This window comes from Hirundo rustica, chromosome 2 (genome assembly GCF_015227805.2).
Source record: "Hirundo rustica isolate bHirRus1 chromosome 2, bHirRus1.pri.v3, whole genome shotgun sequence".
NCBI classification, from domain to species: Eukaryota; Metazoa; Chordata; class Aves; order Passeriformes; family Hirundinidae; genus Hirundo; species Hirundo rustica.
In genome coordinates, this window is record NC_053451.1 from 31347732 (window position 1) to 31362396 (window position 14665).

Here is a 14665-nt window from a genome sequence, read left to right on the forward strand (position 1 = left end):
AAGCAAACAAGCCAGTAACTCTGTCATTTTAGTACCTTGTGTTGCCAGCAGACAGCTTCCATCTTGGATCTGAGATGATTTATTGTCTCCAACCCCATGTCCACTGGCTCCTAACCTTTTCTTCCCCACAGAGCATCTGTACTCTGGGTATTTCCCTGGAGATTCATTAACTGCTTCTTCTCAAAGGCTGAGATTATTGGCATTTTCCTCCAACTACACTTCTAACTATTTAAAAGACCTGTCAGGCAGAGAAATAAATATATACCAAAAAGTAACAATTCATCAATCTCTCTGTCAAGACATCACAGTAAAGGGAAGACCTAAGTTTTGGCTAATGCCTTTAAAGACCATTTTCTATCTTGCATGCCTGTAAATCATTTACATAGCATTCCACACCCTCTTTTAATTCCAGTATCCCAAGGGAGAAGGCAGATCAGAATATTGGTATCTTTAATTTAGGAGGCAATTAGACTAACAACAACAAACCAGAGCCGTATGTATGCTCAAAACAACCTAGTTAGAATTCTATTTTAATTAAAAATCAGTAAAATAATCCCATTATGCCAAGAATTGCTTTAGGCATGGTTCCAATCCAGCACATCTTTTTATCTAGTATTGTAGTTCCACAGAGAGAAAGTGATTGAAGTAACACTGTCAACTACCAGAAGGGTCCTTTCTGTACAGCAAATTCCTCTCCCAGTTAGAAAGCTTGGCAAGATACAGAAATACATGTTCCAATGTCAGTCAGCCAATTGGTAAGCAACTTAATAAAAGAAACAAAAAGAAACCTGCTAAAATAAAAGCAGCCTACATCTCAGGCCCCTGTGACCAGCAGGCAGAAGAGGAGGATTCTCCACTTCTGCTGCACTCTGGTGAGAGCCCACCTGGAGTGCTGCATCTGGCTCTGGGGACCACAGTGTAAGAGGGACGTGGAACCTGCTGGAGCAAAATTACAGGAGACCAGAAAGATGCTCAGAGGGCCAGAGCACCTCTGCTATGCAGACAGACTAAGAGAGCTCAGATTGTTCAGCCTGGAGAAGGGAAGGCTCCACAGAGATTTTAGAGCACCTTCCAGTGTCTAAAGGGGCTCCAAGAGAGCTGGAGAGGGACTTTGGACCAGGGCATGGAGTGACAGAACAAGGGGGAATGGCCATAAGACAGAGGGCAGGTTTACATCAGACAACAGGAAGAAATTCTTTCCCGTGTGGGTGGTGAGGCACTGACACAGGCTGCCCAGGAAGCCGTGGATATCACATCCTTGAAGTCTTCAAGGCCAGCTTGGATGTGGCTTTGAGGAACTTGGCACAGTGGAGGGCAGTCCCCATGGCAAGGGGTTGAAAATGGATGATCATTAGGGTCCCTTCCAACACAAACCATTCTAGGGAGTCTGTAAAATCCAGTTTCCTCAGTCTTCATCCCACTACCTCCAAGCCTCACCAATTCCTCATATTTTCCCCCCTTTTGCTTCCTTTGTCAAAAAGTAACATGCACCTCTGCTACAGCTGCACAATTTACATTGTTTTGTTTTTAAAAACAGAGAAAATAAATATTTCCAATGTCATCCTTCATTTCTGGATTTGCTCTTACATGGTCTGCGGGGCCCTGCTGCATAACAAGCATTTTATCCCCAGCAAGGACCAGCAGCACAGCTGCCAGAGCCAGGTGCCTGCCTGCATCACTGCCCTGAGGAAGGGGGCAGAAGGAGCAGGGCAGAGGTCTGTCCTAGAGGAGAGTGTGGATGTATAAACACCTATATCCACACACATCTACGTGTGCATACAACTTGCACCACCCAAGTTAACTCACTTACTTTGTTTACTCCCAGAAGTGAGTATGCATCACGTGATATGACCATTTATAAAAAACAGGTACCCTCAAGTGACAAAGCACTAAAAAGAAAAAACAGTGGTGGAAAGTTATAAAGTACCACAAACAGCTCTAAGTTAATATAATTTGGTATTGCACATTGCCCAATTACTTCTGTAAGCATTCATACACCGGATCTTGTTTCTATTAACTGGAATCTATATTAAATTATAAAACAAATGAACCTATTCCCCAAAGGCATGTAAACAAGGCTGTTGCCCAGATCCATGTTGCCCTGATGCACATCAACCACTACTGCTCACAAAACCAAAATCTACCTGGGAATTAAATGAGAAAAAACAAAGACACTTCTTGAGGCCATTTCCTCTTCCAAGACACTCGTGGGAGGGAGAGCCCAGCAGCTTAGCAAAGGTTAACCTCACCAACTCCCTCCAGGCTTGTGCTGAAGAAAGAAGAGATTCAAGGTTTGCAATTCCAGAAATAGAAATCCTCCTTTGCAGACATCTTGTTCTACCAGATCAACACAGAGAAGACAGTGGTAGATCCCCAGACATCATCCTTGCCACCCCTTATCCTGCTGAGCCTTCCAGTCTGCCAAATTCAACCTTCCAGTGCCTCTGGCTTCTTGGGAAGTAGAGAAGATGATGTCAACAAACAGACATAAGTAATAAAGTTCCTGAACCACCTGGACTATTGTCACATTATTTATTTTTAGCATTGGACTGTAGAAGTCCAAGGAACTGATGGGCAGAACCAGGTTTGGCTTACCCTGGTGTTTTGTACCGAGACTAAACTTCATTGTGAAGCCCGCTTGCCTCTCCAAATATCACTGGGAAGTAAGGTAGGGTGGTGAATACGTACATGACTGTGAAGAACTAGGAAGGTTTTCCTTATTACAGGCTTTCCACAGCCTTAAACTTAGAGCAAGTCCGCCTGAAGAGGCAAAAGCACACTTCTTGCTGCCAAGACAGGGGGGTAGACCCAGAGCAGTCTCCATGAATGCATAACAGCGGTGAGCAAGTGACCTTAAGGCTCCAAAACAAAATCATTACAAAGCAGCAAGGTCTTAGTCAGACCTGAGAAATTCTTACAGGACAGTCAGGAAGCCAGAACAACTTGGCTTTGCATGCCTGCAGGATTAAGCACAGCCATCCAGCACCATGCCAGGGTCCTGCAGGATCAGGATCAGCACCGGGCTGCAGGCTGGTGGTCACCAGAGCCAAAGCCCATCCCACGTGCACACACCAACCCAGCACGGAATACTGCGTCAGGAGTCCCCAGGACCATATGGCAAGGGCACCTCTGAGGGCAGAGCCAGGCAGCCATGAGAGTAGCAAGCTGACAGAAGAGGCAATATTTGCTCTAAACCTTTTCTGTATCATTAGTGCTTGCGCTAATTACGGTAACCAACAGCAGCAGTCGCTCTGGTGGGAGGGCTGAACAGAAGTGACACAGCTGTCAACTCCATTCAAAGAACCAAAGCCTTAAAAGTTGGTCATTTTGGGAGCAGAACAGAATCCATACAGCTAGATGCACAGGACTGCAGCTTTTTCTCGGGCAGAGAGCAAGTACAGCTGACGCAGACATTAAAAAACTAAGCGTGTTTGCCTGTTTCTCAGGGGGATTTAAACAGCAGGTGAGTGGGGCTGGTCTGTGGGACGTGACCCTTTTTTATTTCAGCTATTTAGATGCAAATTGCTCCCCTTCCCTCCCCCTCTCAACACCATCTGTTAGCCCAGAGGTTTAGACACTGCCTAGGAGGTAGCTTTTGGGGGAAGGGGATGAAGCATTGAGAGAATTGCAGTTGATGCCTCTATTTCCTCTAGGGCACAGTTTTGGAGAGAAAAAGAAAAATCACTTTGCAATACTATAAAATAGCAATAGGAACAGCACTTTTTTTACTGACCCCATGGATTTCCTGCCCTAGAAAGCATTCCTTGTCCAGCTTTTGGCCAACAAGCCACATAATATAGTGACATTTAAAGCAGGTTGCTATGGTGTTAGTAAAGGGCATGAGCTGGTATTGCATGAAGTATCAAGATTCAAGGAATTAAAAGTCCTAAATAATAATAATGAAGTCCCTTATTACAAGGCACAGCATTTAATGTTCTGTTAGTGCTAGTGAAGCTGCCTCATCTCTCTCTGACTCTGCCAAGTGAACAGCAATGTACTTTCAAGAACTGTTGAGAGATTTGATTCATCAAATGCTTCACCCAGGGCTCTAAATTCTTTGTAAAGGAAGGATTAAGGGCGACAGCAGAGAGTCCACTCTCAGGAAGTGGTGGCCAACAGCCCAGGTAGGCATGCTGTCACTCAGAGGGGTGTGGACAGGCTGCAGAAATGGGCCAACATCAACCTTTGCAGCTCAACAAAGGAAAATGCAAAGCCTGGCTGCTCAGGAGCACAGACTGGGAGCCAACAGCCAGAAAGGAGGCAGAAAAGCAGAGAAAGGACTGAGATTCCTGGTGGACATCAAGTTGACCATGAGCCTCCAAACCACCTTTGTAGCAGACAAGGTCAAGAGCATGTGGAAAAACAGCTTCCAGCAGGTCAAGGGAGGGCATCCTTCCCCTCTGCTCAGGGCTGGTGAGACAAATCTGAAGTGCTGGGACAAGTGACTCTCTTGGGACAAGTACAAGAGAGACGTGGACATACTGCTGAGAGTCTAGCAAAGGTCCACAAAGACAATTAAGGGACTGAAGTATCTGGCATATAAGGAGAGGCTGAAGGAGCTGGGACTGCAGCCTGCAGAAGAAAAAGGTCAGAGGGGTCTTATCAATGTGCATAAATACCTGATGGAGGTGTGAAGAAGATGGAACCAGGCTCCTCTTGGTGGTATCCAGCAACAGGACAAGAGTCAATGGGCACAAACTGAAATACAGGAAATTTCATTTAAATGTAAGAACAAACCCCACAACAAAAATACACATTTTACTGGGTGGGGATGAGGAGAGATGGACACAGAACCACAGAACCCAGAAAACCACAGATTGCTCAGGAAAATAATGGGAATTTCCATCCTTGGGCATGCTCAAAGCCCCTTCTGGAAATGCCACTGAGCAGATTGTTTCAGCTGCCACCACGTTAGGTGGGGAATTGGACTAGACTATCCACACAGAGGTTCCTGCCAACCTGCAATTCTGTAATTACAACCCACACAAACTGTCAGGGAGGCTTTAAAGGAGAGAGATATATACAACATCACTCAAACTACTTGTCTGAAGCACATTTTTACACTGCAGTATCCAAGGCCCCAGTTTAGTGAGGAAGACAAATTAAAAGCGGTTGCGACAACCTTGAGCAAAAAATCAGCAGAGGAGTTGGGATCAGTATCATAACACTCTCATTATGAATTTTAGTGTGTGGAGCACAGTCCCAGAACGTGGGAGATGCCAGCTCTCATCCCAGTTCTCACAGACCTCATTTGTGATCTTGGAGGGGGAGAAAGCCAAAGTACTTCCTGTCTGCCCACCCCTCCTCCGATCAGTCCATCACCTCTTTAAAGGAAAGGCAATTCAGATAGTTAGAGGGCACACAGCATGAGAAGAATCCCTTCCAGGTGCTTCTGCAACTTCACTAAGTACAAGAAACATACTCTCTGGAAGGAGAGAGGGGAAAAAAAAAAAAAAAAAAAAAGGAAAAGAAAAAGAATAAGAGAGCTGTGTACACAATCCTGATGGGGAACTCAGAGGTAAAGGGGGGCATGGAAGGATTTGAAAACCCTTCTTCCCCACTGGAGTCCCAGTAATGGGACAGAAGAGCCCTCCTGAGCTTGAAATACGAATAGGCAGTGACCACCTAAAGGGAAATGGACAAGAAAAGCAGTACAGTGTGGGCTTGGGAGCTGCAACTGAGCAAGTTCTTGAGATGCCCTTGCATAACATTTGAGGCTGACACCAAACTGGCTTCAGTCAGACTTTAACGGCGATGCTCCACTGAGGTGTGGGAAAGAAGCTTTTCAGCTGGGAAGACCTTCTGCCAGACCTTCTGCACACCAACATTTTCTGAAGGCATTTGGGCTTTTTTCTTTTCTTACTGTTGAGATATTGTTTGATTTTCTTAAGTGTTGCCACTACAAACGCAACATCTTCCTTCTTTTGAGCACAGAGAGACGAAGCCAGAGCAACGTTATGATCTCAACTGGTGACAGTCAGGAACTTCAGACTATTGACTTCTAAAATACATTTATTCAATTTTGCTGGAAAGCAATATACTGACAAAAGTTGCAGGCATTTCATAGAAACATTCTCCTAAAAAAATAAAAATCAGTTACCTGAGCAAACAGAATTTCAATAAATTTGTGCTGGTGTTTTGAAAGAATTTAAAGTTTTCAATTTAAAATACCTAGGGTTATATATTCTCCATTTATGTAGAGTTTTCAGAACATCACTGTTTCTCCTACAGAATGAGTGTCTTCATCATGCACCGCTCTAAATCACCACCTAATTCCCGTTTCCAGATCTCTGGCATCTCACACCAGCACTACTGAGAATCTAAAGACCAGTTACTGGAAATGTTTCCGGTTAACCAACTTCTCGTTCACAAATCTCAACACATGTACAAACTTTAAGGGCTGCAATCCTGCAGTGTGATCTCTAGTGCAAGACAGAGGCATCAAGTCTCAGTCTCCTTGACTTTTAAAGGACAGAAAGGTCACCTGTAATAGCTGAGGGGTGCTGGCCTTAATGCCAGCGAGCCACCCACTGAAAACAGTGGGAGTTTAGCCCAAACTAGGATCTCAGGATTTATCCCTGTAACACTTCCCACACAGTAGTACCTGACAGCTTCTGAAAAACGGCAAAATGTAAAGGGACATGCCAACACCATCCCAGATGAGGTTTCCAAGGGTGCGTTTTGTAACAATTGAATTCAACCAACACCAGTCTGCATATGCACATATTCTCACCACTCCAAGGGGGTTTAGCATGCTGATTTTAAAAGCACAGTGGCTAAAAACACCTCTCTGATCGCTGCTCAATGCCACATTTCTAAAGGGGGAAAACAAACCAGCTTTTAAACCAAGCCCAAACCACAAAGCATTTGCATCCAGGATACCATTTAACTTGTGCAGTAATATCCCTGCCTTCAGATGCTTTTTAGAACTTTTTTTCCAGCACCCAAATCCCCCTCTTTTCCCACCCAATACTTCCAGAACCACCCGAAAATAGCTGTTGCTATCCCCAACATGACCTGTGACAAGGTGGATGAGTTTACAGCCAGGAGACACCAAGGTCTGAGAGGCCACTTTCTGCCCACACAGTGCCTTTGAACCCAAATTTAATGATATTGATGCTCAGGGAACCAGTTAACCTGTGCCTGATGAACTTTCCTATGCCTGTCCCACTCTTCACTAAGCAAATATAGACCAGGTAAGTGTGTGCCAGAGCTGAGTGTTTCTCCTGAGGGAAACATGTCTATGAGCCCCGTTCAACCCAGTCTGACCTTGAGCCTGTGGGGAGCTGGGCACCAATGAACTGGGGTACTGCAGGGGCCAAAGGCTCTGTGCAGCATTGCTGCTCTGAATGGGGGGGCCTGGCTCCTGCCCAAAGTGAAGCCCCTGGTTTTACAGACAACAGCATAGGGTCTGTAGCAGCTAATTCTTACAGAGATCCTTTATCTGGATCCCTGGAGGCAGCAGGGGTTTGCACAAGGCAGGGTCAACACCTACGGTACAAGTCAGGTCGTATCCTTGTAAATAACCAACGCAGCAACTGGGGAACAGTGGGCAAGAGAAGCAGCCTCTTTAGCTATCACAGCATCTCCCTGACAGCAACCAGCAGAAAATAACCCAAACAAATGATAAAAAGCATCGTTTAAAAGACAGTCAAGGACAGCAGGGCTTTCAGAGACTGAAACACGACTCATTTTGGAGCAAGAGCACAGCTAAGTAGACACGCTGCTGAAGAAACAAGACAGGTTCCACTCTAAAAGCAGCAATTAGTTAGCAAATGGCACAAGATTTCCACAGGTTGTGTGGTATGCTTGCATTTGTCCCTGAAACTAGTAATTTTTAAGAGGATCCAAATGCAGGAGAAGGAAAGAAGCCTAACTCAAAGAAAAAAATAAACACCACCAAACCAAATAGCAAAAAAAAAAATCCCATAGTTGTCATGCTTATGACTTACATTCTTTAGACAGGAAATCTTTGGAGCAGCAAAAGCCTCTCTGCCCTTCACTTCACAAACCCTTGATATCATAATCACATTTTTAAAATATTGCCTTCTTGAATGAAGCAGATTAAAAGGTGTAGGTAATTCTCTGACACACTATTGAAAACCACACACCAGCCCGAAACAGCATTTATCGCATGCAAGGCCATTAAACTGTTACTTACAGCGCAATAAATTGTACCCACACAGATACCACTGTCACTGCTGAGCCCAGAACCGAGGAAATTCCTTGTCCCTGGCCCCTGGGGTTTGAGTGAGAGAAGTTGAACTGCTCCTGCTTGGAGCAGGGTTCTGTCCTGCAGAAACACTGCAGTATCTCAATTACAGGACAATTGCTGTGTTAGCTATCATGCACACTTTATAGTCAGTGAAACAAAAGGGACCTTTCACTTCAAAAGTAGTTTTTAAGGCGAAAGCAGAGGAAAGCTTTTCAAATTATGACTGTGAAAGGAGAAGGAGAGAAGATTGTGCATTTTTATGGGTCAGTAAAACGCTGGTGAAACAACTGTGGCAGGGGATGGCCATGGGAGACCAGGGTTCATTTGCCACACCAGAAGTGGGTTTATTTTCACAGAGTTAATGCACTTGTCAACCACTCAGACACAGCCCCAAACAAGAAGGCAGCCCGACAAGACAGAACAAGACACCCAGCTGGCTCCACAGTCTAGACAAAAACTTGCTTCTCTGAAGCTTTTATATTTTCCCTTCCTCTTCCAGAGTTAAAATTGGAATGGTATCAGTTCCTTTCCCAAATGGAAAGCCCTCTGAGAGCAAACCCGATTTTGAAGCTTTCTAGCAACTACACAGATCAGGCCGCCAGAGCTTGCTGCTTACGTGTCTGGGTCCAGGGCATCTGCAGGGTAGCCTTGGGATCAGAGCAGAGCTACAGTTGGATGCTCTCCAGAGGTATTTTAGGAGAACAGAATCAAATTGCCACACAAATGTAATTGCCAAGTTTCCGTCTACTGTTTCAGCAATCTGCTTGACACATTTAATTTCAGAGGTCAGAGTGGTAGAGTAATATGTTGGTTTTATTAATATGTCCAAATTCCCTAACACAGCATTCATACCTTTGGTATGGTGCAGGATTCTTTCAAGTTCTGCTTTTGATAACAGAAAGCATTACAAATTATTCATGCTGCCTGGAAAAAAGATTCGGGTGGACTGAGTTTAGGGCAGTCGTTGCAAAATTCTTGAATTACCCATTTAAACTACCTATCAAAATCTACAAATCTGGACAGAGAATTTTGGCCCTCTGCTTTCTCTTCAGAAGTCCATTCGGAAAGCCAACCTTCAAGACACCTGCTGAGCATCTGGTCACTTCTTTACCTGATGCTTTCAATTCCTGTGGCACACACAGAGTTAATTCATCTGGGAAAAAAAACAAACAAAAAACCAACCAAACAAACTTCTTTCTTTGCCTTCTACCCCACAGAATTAAGGAGAGTTCAAATTCTGACCCTTTTTGAAAAGGCTGTCCAAGATCAGCATGCTTCTATGCTCCCACCACCAACTCATTGTCCATCCAGCTCTTGCCCATTGCACCTCTCCATTTCCAAGCTTACTGACATCTCACAGCTTCCCAGAGAATACACTGAGATCATCTGAATGAATCAATATGCATTTGGATCATCGTGCCACAAGGCATCCACTGTCAGAAGATCCATAAAGAGTGGAAAATCAGGGTGCAGGACATCCCTTTCACCATTTCCCTTTAAAAATATTTCAGTCCCAATTCCCACAGAACCAGAATGTCACCTAAAGAGGACTGTTTGCCTTCAGAGCTACATGAGAATTCAAGGTTGCAAGCAAAGCTGAGCTATCAAAAAAAAAAACAAGTTGCTTATACATCTAGTTTCCACTATAGAGAAGTACAAAATTGTTTCCTAGACTTTGCATGTGTGAACTGCTCCTCTTCAATATTTCAGAGCAAAGAAGCGACAAAAGTCTTAATCCAGAAAGTGAGAAGAGATAACAAACCCGTAAAAAAATTACGAAAGTCATGTCATTCTGTAACACTGTTCACAAGAAATGTGCTCTACCTTCAGGATCCTGTTATTTGGATTGTTATTTTTTTTAACTATGAAAGGGCTGTATCCCTTTCTGACTGACTTTCAACCCTTGGAGCATTTTGTCTGAAGATGATTGACCACAGCAAAAAAAAAAAATCAAGCTAAAGAGTGTAGCAAGTGGCTTCAGACCTTTCCAGCAGATATATGATTTCAAGCACCAGTTTGATATTGGTTGAACATCCAAAGGCACAGGAAGCACCAACTCTAAGCCACAGATGGGGCAAGTCCCAGCTTACAGTCATAGAGAGGCAACAAAAGTCCATTTTTTCTCTCCAGCTCTCGCAAGTTCTCTCCTTTTTTGAATCCTTGGAGAAGGGCATTTTTCCTGCTCTATTCCACTTTACATGGGATTTCATGTAAGTAGAAACTCCACCTTTCACATCACTTTTTGGCACAATCTCCACGCAGGAAGATAGATTTTAAAGAGAGCTTGAGCTTGTAAAAACTGCACCTTCCTACTCCACAAGTTAGACAAAGCGCTCCAAAATCATACTCTGTGTAGTGACACAAATTAAGATTTTACCAGTTTCCTCAGAGCTCTGCAGAGCCTATGAAAAATCATTTCAGTTTTCAAGTCAAGGACACCACTGGCCCCATCAGCCTCACAGACTCAAGAGCAGTTTTGCAAGGAGTGGGTCACACTTCAGCAGGCAATCTCCAAGCCCTGAGCAAGAACAGTGCTGGCCAGAGCTGTGACAATGCAGAAGTGACAGGCAGCACTTGAGCACAATCTGGTCAACAGTTACTGCTCACAGATTCCCATGAGAGCCCCACTAGAGATATGAGAGGAAATCTTTTTGTAGAAATGCACTCGCAGGCACAAAGGTGGAGAAAGAAACAGCACCATGCTCTCAAGCACTACTTCCCTTGCTCTTGTACTGAGGAGAGAAACCCACAGCAGCACAGACTTCAGCATAAGCACGACCCACTCGTGAACACTGCGGTCTTTCAGTACCCAAATACTGTCTGCAAGAAATCTGGAGGGGAACTGTTAACAAGGGCAAGCAGTGGTAAGAGGAAAAGGCTTCAAACTGACAGAAGGCAGGTTTAGATCGATATTAGGAAGAAATTCTCTACTGTGAGAGGGGTGAGGCACTGGCACAGGCTGCCCAGAGAAGCTGTGGATGCCCAATCCCTGGGAGTGTTCAAGGCCCGGCTGGATGGGGCTTTGAACAACTTGGTCTAGTGAAAGGTTTTCCTGACCACGGTCAGGGGTTGGAATGAGATGATCTTTGAGGTCCCATCCCACCCAGACATCTCTATGACAGATAGCCTGGCTCCAGGCAGCTCGACCTGGTTTATCTGTGACACTGCCCGTGCTCCAAATACACCTCCAGTGGCAGTGAAGACTGAGCTACAAAGACACGCACAAAGCCAGGTGACAAAGATTTCAACGTGATAACACAGTTTCAACAGACGTTCAAGCACAGCCCCGGTTTCCTCTAAAAATGAAAGGCTTCAGTGAGATAACTCAGCAATTAAACCCACACAAAGCCTTGAGTCACTTGCTGGGTCAAGATCCAGCTGATTCCAAGAATCTGTATGCAGGCTGCTTACCCAGAAATTAACCTACTGCCTCAGAAAGTGTTGCTTAATTTAGAAGAGTGATTGCTTACAGCACCTGCTGCTAGCCTCGCAGCCCCATACGCCACCTTCTCCAAAATTAACGCTAAGTCTTCTAAAAACTATTTACATAAGTAATTAAGGAAAGAACTAAAAAAAAAAAAACTGTGCTAAAAGTAAAACATAACAATCAGCTGGGTTATCAGCGGCAACTGAAGCTGTAATTTCCAAAGTAAATAGCGCGAGTTAAGGCAGTTTGAGCTGAAGCTGCACAGCCGGTCCTTGCAGCAGACTCCCTTCTACTGCACAGCAGACACACACCAAACTGTCTGTGTACATGACACACCACCTCCCAATAGCCCCACACAACACAAGAACCTTTGCAAAAGGGGCGTCCTGGCTTTAAAGCCACACCACCCGTAGGTTTGAAATCTGAAGCCAAACCCACAACAGCCTTGGGATGCAAGCAAAGAGCCTCTAGCAGTAGCTGAGGACTGAGGTCAGCGGGCAGCGGAGAGAGGGAGAGAAGAGAGGAAAGGAGGACCGAAGAGCAGCTTGACTCCCAAGCCTTAGCCCTCCTCTAGAAGTTTCTGTTCACATCTGCAGACAGAGACTGAAAATAAGTACCCAGGCCCTAAGAGGATGCATCCACAAATGCCGAGGGAGCTGGCAGATGCCATTGTGAGGCCAGGCTCAGCAAGCTTTCATCAATCATGGCAACTGGCAGAGGGGCCCACAGACTGGAGGAAAGCAAATGTCAATCCTGGTGTTCCAGAAGACCCAAGGAACCACAGGTGGGCCTGCAGGAACCTCGTGAAGTTCAACAAGGAGAAACACAAAGCTCTGCACTCAGGGAGGAACAACCTACCTGTGCTGGGGGTCACCCAGATGGAAAACACTCTGGCAGGAAAGGACCTGGGGGTCCTGGTGGTCACCAAGCTGAGCGTGAACCAGCAGTGGGTCCTTGCAGCCAAGAAGGAAAATGGCATCCTGGGCTGCATCAGGCCAAGTATTAGCAGAGGGCCTCTCCAAACATCAGAAAACACGTGTGCACTGTGAAGGTGACCAAGCACTGACACAGGCTGGCCAGAAAGGCGGTGGAGTCTCCATCCTTGGAGATACTCAGATGCTGTCTGGGCACAGTCCTGGGTAAGCGGCTGTGGGCGCCTGATTACAGCAGGTCGGGCCGGATGACCTCTGGAGCTCCATTCCCACCTCAGCTGGCCTATGATTCTGTGAAGATATGTTCCTGAAGACATACAGGCACCAAGAAGGGCCCCTCCAAGAGGCAATGCAAACTTTTGCCTCAATTTTGACTACTGAATACGTATTTTTTATTCTGCTTGGAAAACAACCATGTTTCAGTGATGGTAGCTGAGATGTTGCGTGCTTCCTTCCAGGAGAAGGGGTTCAGAATTTAAGATGCAACCCTTGACCACATAAGGTCTGTCTCAGAGAAGAGTCAGCCCACTCGCTTGTGTGCACACAAATTGGAAGCAATCTGCATTTGAGGGCTTAATTCTCTTCCTAGTCAAGACAGAGGTCATTTGCAAAAATTCAGCTGGGATCTTAAAACCCACTTCATGCGCTCAGAAGGACTTTTTCAGCAGCTTGAAAACATCCAACAGTCCATGCCTGCTTCCTCCGCTGACCCATATATATCAAACTCTAAAAGCCACGAGCGGCCTATACAGAAAAGTTTGCCTTTTAGGAGATGGAACAAAGAACATAACATTCCTGTCTGAGTGCAACAAAAACAGTTTGAACAAGATTTCAAAAGGTCGCAGTCATTACAGCCTCCCAGAACTGGAGGCACCCAGTTGCAATTCAAGCTACGCAGCTCATCTCTTTCAAGCCCAAAAGCTTGGCTAAGTTTGCAGGTCTTTTGGGGACACTAAGCAAAGTACAGGAGTGCCTCAGCTCCAGACACCAGCTGTCTCAGAAGCCAAAGCAAGCAAAGTAAAACTCAGAGTACTGAGGCTTAGGAGAGCTGTGTGGGCAAAATCTGACTTCATCCATTTCTTTGCAGCTGTGTAGCAGGCCCAGAAAGCATCACACTTCATATTATTCCTTAGGGTGTTCTCATTTCCTTGCTTATGGCTTACATATTGAAGCATCTTCTAATCTGTACAGCTTTCCAAAAGAACCCTCTATCTGCTCTTTCACTGTGCAATGAATTAATGAAGGTTTGATATAAATAAATAGCCTGAAATTATTTTGGAAGAGAAAATGCACAAGAGTTTCTCCAGAAAAGCATACAACTCCTCCTTCTTCCACCCCCTTGGCCAGCTCTGCCTATACAAGAGGCTCATAGAATTCCAGGACCCTTTTCTAAATTTTAAGCACTGCACAGAAAACCATTCGTGCAAAAAACACTACCCAGTGATAAAACATTACTAATGTGGGTGAAAGAACAACTTCTGCCAGGTAACACGAATACCTGAAAGTGCACAGTAGCTCCACTGCTCTTCTATAAACTGAGGACATAGCTGAAGTGACTTGAGAAAGGTCACACAGGTTTCTAGCAGAGAAGAAACATCTTCCAGGCTTCTGTCTTGTTCTGGTTCTGCACCTGCAACCCTCCCACCCTCTGCTAATTTTGCAAGTGACTCTGGAGCAAGGCATGGAGCAGGGATCTGCTGCTGGAACAGGCTGCCAGGCAGAAGCTGCTGGGGCTGGTACCACACTCAGAATGGAAACAGCTCAGAGAGCAGGAGGAACTGGCAGCGCTCTGCCATCCTTATCCATCTTCTGTGCAACTTTCCCAATCAGACATTGGCACTGCTTACTCTTTTGCCTCTCCACCTGAATGAGCCGCACAGATCTGTTCCTGGTTTAAACTACCAAGTGACTACAACACTTTATCCTACTCCCTATAGGGCACAAGTTGCATAAAGCAGAGATTTGGATCACTGCACCTGGAACAGCTTACAGCATTCTTGCTCCAACCACCTATGCCAGGAATGGAATTTTCATGACACAGAATCATAGAGTCATTAAGGTTGGAAAAAACCTTTAAAATCATCAAGTCCA

The 14665-nt window shown here is 45.2% G+C and overlaps 1 protein-coding gene across 16 annotated transcripts in view; it reads right to left on the bottom strand.

The window, feature by feature from the left end:
• PAK1 (p21 (RAC1) activated kinase 1) overlaps positions 1-14665 on the bottom strand; it is a 102338-nt gene that overhangs the window by 44065 nt on the left and 43608 nt on the right. For 9 of the 16 annotated variants that reach the window (XR_005699355.2, XM_040054670.2, XM_058419516.1 and 6 more), the window contains one exon: positions 4620-4698. The exons of 6 other annotated variants lie outside the window; for them this stretch is intronic. The gene's annotated coding sequence lies outside the window, so the exon portion shown is untranslated. Of the gene's footprint in view, positions 1-35; positions 55-4619; positions 4699-14665 lie in introns of those variants that run through there. One more of the 16 variants, XM_040054678.2, reaches the window with a different exon arrangement.